This window comes from Esox lucius, chromosome 17 (assembly GCF_011004845.1).
Source record: "Esox lucius isolate fEsoLuc1 chromosome 17, fEsoLuc1.pri, whole genome shotgun sequence".
NCBI lineage: Eukaryota > Metazoa > Chordata > Actinopteri > Esociformes > Esocidae > Esox > Esox lucius.
In genome coordinates, this window is record NC_047585.1 from 45,156,408 (window position 1) to 45,166,630 (window position 10,223).

Here is a 10,223-nt window from a genome sequence, read left to right on the forward strand (position 1 = left end):
GCACCTCTGTGAATTCATCTTAGATGGTGGCACCTCTGTGAGTTCATTCTACAGGGTGGAACCTCTGTGAATTCATCCTAGATGGTGGCACCTCTGTGAGTTAATTCTTGATGGTGGCACCTCTGTGAATTCATCCTAGATGGTGGCACCTTTGTGAGTTCATTCTTGATGGTGGCACCTCTGTGAGTTCATTCTAGATGGTGGCACCTCTGTGAGTTCATTCTAGATGGTGGCACCTCTGTGAGTTCATTCTAGATGGTGGCACCTCTGTGAGTTCATTCTAGAGGGTGGCACCTCTGTGAATTCATTCTAGATGGTGGCACCTCTGTGAGTTCATTCTAGATGGTGGCACCTCTGTGAGTTCATTCTAGATGGTGGCACCTCTGTGAGTTCATTCTAGATGGTGGCACCTCTGTGAGTTCATTCTAGAGGGTGGCACCTCTGTGAGTTCATTCTAGATGGTGGCACCTCTGTGAGTTCATTCTAGATGGTGGCACCTCTGTGAGTTCATTCTAGATGGTGGCACCTCTGTGAGTTCATTCTAGATGGTGGCATCTCTGTGAGTTCATTCTAGATGGTGGCACCTCTGTGAGTTCATTCTAGATGGTGGCACCTCTGTGAGTTCATTCTAGATGGTGGCACCTCTGTGAGTTCATTCTAGATGGTGGCACCTCTGTGAGTTCACAACACCTGAATGAAGATGTTTGTTTTGTCTCAGTCTGAAGGATGTTAGTTTAACCTTGGCCCGGGACATAGAGGGAAGGAGAGAAAAGGACATAAAGTGGGCCTTGCCAGGTAGAGGTAAGTGACCCTTGGGACTGTGGTTCTTGGGACTGTGGTTCTTGTTACGGTTTTGGAATAACACTTCTAAGTATTTGAAAAAAATCTAATAAACTGACACAAATAAACTCAAGTATTTCAAAGTAATATTGGAATTAAGTACTGGATAATCCTCTTAGATAAGTATTTGAAATTCCTCTTTGGTTTTAACAAATAAAAAAATACATTCACAAACAAAAGTACTTGTTTTGGCCTGCTATTTTGAAATAATAACAAAAAAGTTATTGAAATACACATGGAATCAAATTACTGAAATACACATGGAATCAAATTACTGAAATACACATGGAATCAAGTCTGCCAAGCACCCATTGAACACCTAATCAAGAAGAACGAGTCTGGCAGCCCATTGGTCAGGTCGAAGGAAGCTGGCAGCCCAGTGGTCAGGTAGAACGAGGCTGGTAGCCCATTGGTCAGTTAGAAGGAGGCTGGCAGCCCATTGGTTGAAGAGAAGGAGGCTGGTAGCCCATTGGTCAGGTAGAAGGAGGCTGGCAGCCCATTGGTCAGATAAAAGGAGGCTGGTAGCCCATTGGCAGCTCCTAACCCTCTACATACATCCCCTTAGACTCACTGGAGAATAGAATCAAGTGGGTGGAAGAGAGAGAGAGGGGTAGGATGGAAAAATATGAGGAAGTCCAAGACTTGACTTCTCCTTCTACTACCATCTTCCTCCTCTTCATCTTTTTCCTCCTCATCCTCTGTCCTCCTCCTCTTTCAGACTGACAGACAGATAAATAAGTAGAACGAAAGAAAGACAGAGAATAAAACTGTTGAAAACTAAAAAACATATTCAATCACTTTAAAGAATGAGATTGAATATCTTTGAGATCTGACCACTGTCAGCCTTAACCACTGACTCAACACTCTGCTTTCTGCTAGGTTTAGATAGTGGCAGGCATGACCTTTGACACCGATGACGGCGATCATTGCTGAGGTGCTAACATTTAAGGACAGCTCCTCAATCCAAATACATTACAAATCCATCAACCAAATGTCATCCAAAGCAACTCAAATCAAGTATTCCCAGGAATCAAACTGAAGAAATACGTCTGCATTACCAACTGAGCCGTACAACCTGGAGGTTTTGGGATTTCATGGGATTAAACATTGTATCACAGGACATTAATATCCTGTAAAAATAGAGACAAGTCGTGTGCAGCAATTCAGGACCCAGGCCGTAGAGGGTGCTGGAACACACAAAATGAAGTAGGACGACTGGGTAGTACACAAAAAATAATAAATACGTGCTTCTATTGCTTACAACCTCACACATACTTCATAATTACGTCTCTGTAAATATGACTACTTTTATGGGATGTTTTTGGTAAGTGTATTAAGATGTGTTACGGAAGAGAGAAGATGCAGTGTGTATGTTTTGAAAGAGTTGAGTACGGTTATGTAGGCAAACTGAAGTCTCTTACATGGACTGCTGTTCATTTGCCTGTTGCTTTTTAATGTCAGTGGTAGTCAGTTTGATGCTACCAGTGGTCTGGATGTGATAAACGTGTAGATCCGTGTACATATGTTTGCATGTGTGTGTGTATGTCCTCTGTTAACACAGAGTGTGTTAGGGTCAGAGTCGTTCAGTGTTTAGGTTTAAGGAACCTTCATTGTTTTGATTGCCTGCTTCCCAATTTGGAAAGTGTGTGCATGTATTATGACACATGTTGTGCCTTATTGGGTGGTTTAGTCTCCTTTTCGGGGTGTTTTTGTGCTCAACCCGTTTCCTTCAGGCAACTCGAAGTCTAGTAATCGAAGTAGGAGGCCTTTTATCCAGATTGGTCAACTTCCAGGGACGGCACTGAGGTGAGTTTCCTCCTCTCTGTAAGGCCATATATGACTGTTCATCTCCTTCCACTGTCCCCAAGTAATACTGACACTCTTACCGCTTGTTTCAAACACTTTCGTTTTCACACGTTCTAAACTGCACCCAAAACAAAGAAGTATGAGGCTTGCTTTAAAGAATGCAGGGAGCAGATATTCCACATCTTTAACCTTATGTCTGACTCCTCCTCCCACCTGGGTCTGACTCCTCTTCCCACCTGGGTCTGACTCCTCCTCCCACCTGGTTCAGACTCCTCCTCCCACCTGGGTTTGGCTCCTCCTCCCACCTGGGTCTGACGCCACCTCCCACCTGGGTCTGACTCCTCCCAACTGGGTCTGACGCCACCTCCCACCTGGGTCTGACTCCTCCTCCCACCTGGGTCTGACACCTCCTCCCACCTGGATCTCCCCCTAGCTAGATACGACTCCCATCTTCTCACTGTTGAAGTGTCTGTTTCCTGTTTCCTTTCTCATAATTGACCCTAGATCATGACCCTATAGAATTACCTCTGTCTGTCTTCTGTTCCTCTGTCTCTACTTCTGTCTGTCTGCCTGCCTGTCTGTCTTTTTGAATGTCTGTCTGTTTGTCTGCCCTTCTGCCTGTTGAAACACCAGTATCACAGAATTAAAGAAAATTATACCCAGGCTAACCTCAAACCTGCCTAGCTAATCATTTAACGTGCAGCCTAGAGGATAGAGGGGAGAACACAAAACAATCTTTGACCTTTGACCACAGAAAATGCAAAGGTCATCTCTTTAAACAGAGTTTGTGCAAATCCTTCTCTCTATGATTTAGTTATCAGAGTTACTGCAGCCCTTTGACCCTGGCGGCCAGCATCCACCAAACCTGAACCAGATTTCACTGGATCCCACATGAGTCCCAAATGACACCCTACACCATTTGTAGTGTACTACTTTTGACGAGGGTTAATAGGCAATTGGGTACCATTTGGGAAACTACTTTTCAGGTTGATCACACCAGGACAGGATCAGATAAGATGGCATTGGCGTGAAGCAGAGGGATGTATTTTGGAGAAGCTCTCGTTGAGCAGGCACATAGCTGAGCTCATGCTAAGAGGTGGTTGATGGGGTATCACATAATACGTTACCATCTTGTTTTAATAAAATATTTATTATATAAAACATAAAAATCATAAAATGTTTTAAACATTATAAAGTTAATCATGAGCAGAGTTGCAGATCTTTTTCTCAGAGTGTGAATGTGACTGTATGAACCCTTGTGTGTTCCTATATACACCCTTGAGTGTTCCTATATACACCCTTGAGTGTTCCTATATACACCCTTGTGTGTTCCTATATACACCCTTGTGTGTTCCTACACCCTTGTGTGTTCCTATATACACCCTTGTGTGTTCCTATATACACCCTTGAGTGTTCCTATATACACCCTTGATTGTTCCTATATACACCCTTGTGTGTTCCTATATACACCCTTGTGTGTTCCTACACCCTTGTGTGTTCCTATATACACCCTTGTGTGTTCCTATATACACCCTTGGGTGTTCCTATAGACACCCTTGTGTGTTCTTATATACACCCTTGTGTGTTTCTATATACACCCTTGTGTGTTTCTACACCCTTGTGTGTTCCTACACCCTTGTGTGTTTCTACACCCTTGTGTGTTTCTACACCCTTGTGTATTTCTACACCCTTATGTGTTCCTACACCCTTGTGTGCTTCTACAACCTTATGTGTTCCTACACCCTTGTGTATTTCTACACCCTTATGTGTTCCTACACCCTTGTGTGTTTCTATATACACCCTTGTGTGTTTCTACACCCTTGTGTATTTCTACACCTTTATGTGTTCCTACACCCTTGTGTGTTTCTATATACACCCTTGTGTGTTTCTACACCCTTGTGTATTTCTACACCCTTATGTGTTCCTACACCCTTGTGTGTTTCTATATACACCCTTGTGTGTTTCTACACCCTTGTGTGTTTCTACACCCTTATGTGTTCCTACACCCTTGTGTATTTCTAGGCAAGGCAAGACAAGGCAAGGCAATTTTATTTATATAGCACATTTCATACACAATGGTCATTCAAAGTGCTTTACATAAATATCCATTTGACAGAGGTACTGTTACAGAAATAAGAAATAATAAAAACCGTTAAGAATATAAAATCAAATACAGTTTAGAATAAAAAATATAATAAAATAAAGGACAGTGAAAACAGTCGGACGGACAGTGGCACAGTGCTCATTCATTAAATGCAAAGTAAAATAGATGTGTTTTGAGTCTGGATTTGAATGTGACTACTGTAGGAGCACATCTGATCTCTTCTGGAAGCTGGTTCCAGCTGCGACTGGCATAATAGCTAAAAGCAGACTCTCCTTGCTTAGAGTGAACCCTTGGTATTTCTAGCTGATGTGATCCTAATGATCTGAGTGTTCGTTTGGGTTTATATTCATTGAGCATATCTGCAATGTATTGAGGTCCTAGGCCTTTGAACGATTTATATACCAGTAGTAATACTTTAAAATCGATCCTATATGTAACTGGCAGCCAGTGTAAAGACCTGAGGACTGGTGTGATATGATCATATTTTCTGGTTCTGCTGAGAATCCTGGCCGCGGCGTTCTGTACGAGCTGCAACTGTCTTATGGTCTTTTTGGGAAGGCCAGTGAGGAGTCCATTACAATAATCCACCCTGCTGGTGATGAAAGCATGCACTAGTTTTTCTAAGTCTTGACTAGAAACAAAGCATCTAATTCTTGCAATATTTTTCAGATGATAGTATGCTGATTTAGTTATTGCTTTGACATGACTACTGAAGTTAAGGTCTGACTCTATAGACACACCGAGATTCCTGACTTGATTTTTAGTTGTTTGACCTTTAGAGTGAAGGTACGCGTTCACCTTGAGAACTTCATCTTTATTTCCAAACGCAATAACTTCAGTTTTATCTTTGTTTAACTGAAGAAAGTTTTGGCACATCCAACTATTTATTTCATCAATCCATTGGAGCAGGGAGTTAATTGGGCTGTAATCGTTTGGCGATAGGGCTAAGTAGATCTGTGTGTCATCTGCATAGCTGTGATAAGAGATTTGGTTCTTTCTCATTATTTGGCTCATTGGGAGCATGTACAGGTTGAATAGGAGTGGCGCAAGAATTGAGCCTTGAGGAACTCCGCATGTCATGGACGTCCACTCAGACCTATGGTCTCCTATACTCACATAATACCCTCTTGCTTCTAAGTATGACCTGAACCATTTTAGGACTATCCCAGAGAGCCCCACCCAGTTTTCCAGCCTGTCTAGAAGTATGTTGTGATCGACAGTGTCAAATGCAGCACTGAGATCAAGTAGTATCAGCACTGATAATTTGCCTGAGTCAGTATTTAAGCGAATATCGTTTATTATCTTAATGAGCGCTGTCTCTGTGCTGTGATGCGGTCGGAAACCAGATTGAAAATTGTCAAAGTATCCGTATGAGCTTAAGAATTTGTTCAGCTGATTGAAGACAACTTTTTCAATGATCTTGCCTATGAAAGGAAGATTTGAGATCGGTCTATAGTTGTTTAATATGGTCTTATCCAGATTGCTCTTTTTCAGGAGGGGTTTGACAACACCAGTTTTCAGGGAGTTTGGGAAACTTCCAGAGAGAAGTGAGGCATTTACCACTTTTATGAGATCTACTTCTAAACAGTTTAACACACTTTTGAAAAAAGATGTGGGAAGTGCGTCAAGGGCACATGTTGATGTTTTAAGGTGTTGAACAGTTTCTTCCAAAACTTTGCAATCAATTTCTTCGAAATCAGACATAGTAACCACTTTCTCAGGTTGTGGTTGGATCTGTCTGACCCCAGCACTACTCGAGGATGTGCTGATCACCTTTCTGATATTATTGATTTTCTCAGAGAAAAAGAATGCAAACTCACTGCACTTGCTGTCTGAGAGCATTTCACTGGGAATCTGGCTTGGGGGATTTGTTAGTCATTCGACAGTAGCGAAAAGAATGCGAGTATTATTTAGATTTCTGTTTATAATATTTGAGAAAAAAATCTTTGCCTAATTCCATGTTGAAAGCATGGATGGTGTCTTTGTAGATGTTGTAATGGACTACAAGTTTTGTCTTTCGCCACATGCGCTCTGCTTTTCTGCATTGTCTTTTCATATTTTGCACTGCTGTCGAGTTTCTCCAAGGTGCTTTTTGTCTACCATTCTTCCTGACTTTCACAGGAGCAATATCATCAATTACACTTTTAACCTTTGAGTTAAAAGAATCAAGGAGAAAATCAACAGAGTCAGCAGATATGCTTGGTGTTAAAGATATGGCCTTCATAAATAGTATACTAGTGTGCTCATTTAAGCATCTCTTCTTGACAGACACAGATCTAACTTCAATGGCAGGAGAGATCAATATATCAAAGAAAATACAGAAATGATCAGACAGTGCTACATCCTTAATAATAATTGATGAAATATTTATACCCTTGCTGATAAGTAAATCTAGAGTGTGTCCACGATAATGTGTGGGTCCATGTACATGCTGAGTCAGATCAAAAGTTATTAAAACTGTTTTGATTTCTTTTGCCATATTGTTTTCTGCATTATCTATGTGAATGTTAAAATCTCCAGCAATAGCAAAACAGTCAAACTCTGAGGAAACTAACGATAACAGTTCTGTAAAGTCCTCAGCAAAGGCTGGAGAGTATTTAGGAGGTCGGTAAATAGTGATAAGTAAAATGCGAGGAGCACCTTTTAACACAATACCCAGATATTCAAAAGACTGGTAGTTCCCAAATGATATTTGCTTACATTGATAGACATCTTTAAAAAGAGCAGCTACTCCCTTATGTGTTCCTACACCCTTGTGTGTTTCTACACCCTTATGTGTTCCTACACCCTTGTGTGCTTCTACATACATACTGTGTTTCTACATAAAACCTTGAATGTGTGTGTGTGTGTGCGTGTGTGTGTGTGTATGCTCATTCGTGTTTGCATAATTTTGAACAAATATCCACCCGTGCATGTTCCATCTTGATTGATTTATAGAGGGGAGAGGACCACAGGTGACTGGACACTGACGTGTTTTATGATGTAGGAACACACACAAGACTGCACACACATGCATTTCAAGTTTATTTGACATGTATCCTGTTTATTCGATGGACTAGGCATAATGTCAGCATCTCATGTTCTACCATGCTGTCAGTATCTTTATTCTTGTATCATGTTCTGCCATGCTATCAGAATCTTTGTTCTCGTCTCATGTTCTTCCATGCTGTCAGTATCTTTGTTCTCATCTCATGTTCTACCATGCTGTCAGTATCTGAACTCTCATATCATGTTCTAAAATGCTGTCAGCATCTTTATTCTTGTATCATGTTCTACCATGCTGTCAGCATCTTTATTCTTTTATCATGTTGTAAAATGCTGTCAGCATCTTTATTCTTGTATCATGTTCTAACATGCTGTCAGTATCTTTATTCTCGTATCATGTTCTAACATGCTGTCAGTATCTTTATTCTCGTATCATGTTCTACCATTCTGTCAGTATCTTTAGTGTTGTCTCATGTTCTACCATTCTGTCAGTATCTTTAGTGTTGTCTCATGTTCTACCATTCTGTCAGTATCTTTAGTGTTGTCTCATGTTCTACCATTCTATCAGTATCTTTAGTGTTGTCTCATGTTCTACCATTCTGTCAGTATCTTTAGTGTTGTCTCATGTTCTACCATTCTGTCAGTATCTAAATATATGTTTCAACAATATATTTACTTTATAATGTCACATTGATATCTACATCTTTTAGTGAAAACTGAGGACTGAGGAAGTGTCGACAACCCAGACTCCTCCCAGACTCCTCCCAGACTCCTCCCAGACTCCTCCCAGACTCCTCCCCAAGCCATCAGACTGCTAAACACTTGACCTGTCTGACCACACAGACTGACTCTGTTGAACGGATCACACACACTATACAGATCACCTATACAAAAAGACAAACATAAGCAGGTGCTCACCTCATGTGTAAATGTTTATGTAAATGCTACAATTACCAGTGCTGATACCTGACCTGAGACTGGTTGAGACAAATTACCACTCTGGTATGGGCCATTGCCATTGCTATTGAATTTTCATTTTTGCAGCAAATGTTTGCATTTTGAGAGACTATGGTTGAAGCCTTGGCTATCTGTGTTAGTTTGTGGCATTTGGGAGTCAACGCAGACAGTATGTGACCTTTGGATCACGGGCCAACATTACAGGGAACTAAAGTGGCTTGCGAGGTCCTGATCCGTATCAGCGGTCATGAGTGGCCTAGCTGTGTGCCGAAGAAAATGTTGCTTAAATGATTCAGGGTTGATGCCCTTAAACGTTCATATTTTAATCCTATTAGAATGTACAGCCAATAAGTGTGGAGTCGTTTACTGTGGAGTCCCGCTCCTTACTCTGAGCTGTGTGCTCTGAGCTTCGGATTGGAGGATTGCCGGATACATTTCTGTGCTATTCAGTAGTTGTTTAGGCATTAAGCCTATCCCTGACCTCAGCTCCCACCTTAACCAGGTGGGACGTATTCCAAAACCACTGGCGTAGCTGTGGGGGGCTCGTGGGGGAGTGGGGGGGCTCGTATTGTGTGGGGGGGGGGGGCCCATGGAGGGTGGGGCTAGTGGTGGGTGGGGGCCCGTGGTGGATGGAGGCTGTGGTGGGTTGGGGGGCCCATGCTTGACCTCCATGATAAATGTGTTTTTGTCTTTTTATTTTATATTGTGCTTTTCTACGCTGTTATCACAGTCAGACGTCGGCTGTGAGGTCATTCTATGCCAGGATCGGCTTCACATGCGTACATACCGCATCGTCATTTTTCGTCCAGGGATGGCGTCACCACGCTACGCCTCTTTCACCTCATTTTTTCAGTTACATGCAAATAACATATAACTCCTGACAGAACATGAATGCAACAGGCTTCACCTAAATGTTACAGATGGACCAGCAGACTTTCTCTCAAGTCAAACACTCTCTGGGCTAGCCTGCTAACAGCAGCCGCCGCCTACGATGTAGAAGAAGTGCATTTTATCCGTGAAAGTCATCAAATTTGGTTTCTGTTTGAACTTGGGCTGACTAGACTGCCGAGGCATTTCAAATAGATATTGGTTAACTGGAATGAATCTGTGACCACAGTAGTTGCACAGAGGCATAACTGGACAATGCAGATCTGATCCTGAACCATCCCTCCCACTCGACAGTCTGGATTCATGCCCTGTTCTCAAACACACACGCTGTGATGGTGTTTACATTGTTATCGACTCGAAAAAGTCCTTGTTGACCCTGCAGAGAAGCTAAACAACCAAGCAGGAATCAAGTGTATTAATGTGTAACTAGGCTTTGTGTTGTATGTAAAGTTCAAAGTTCAATGTTTTATTGGTCACATGTGTGCTGTAGCAGATGTTACTGTGGGAGAAGGGAAATGCTTGTCTATTGACGCCTAAACATTGCAGTCTGTTAAACGTAGCAACTCTAAATGCAAACAGGAACAAAATCAAGGTAACTGGATATAAAGAAAATGGTATTCAGAATGTTCATGGAGAAAGTACT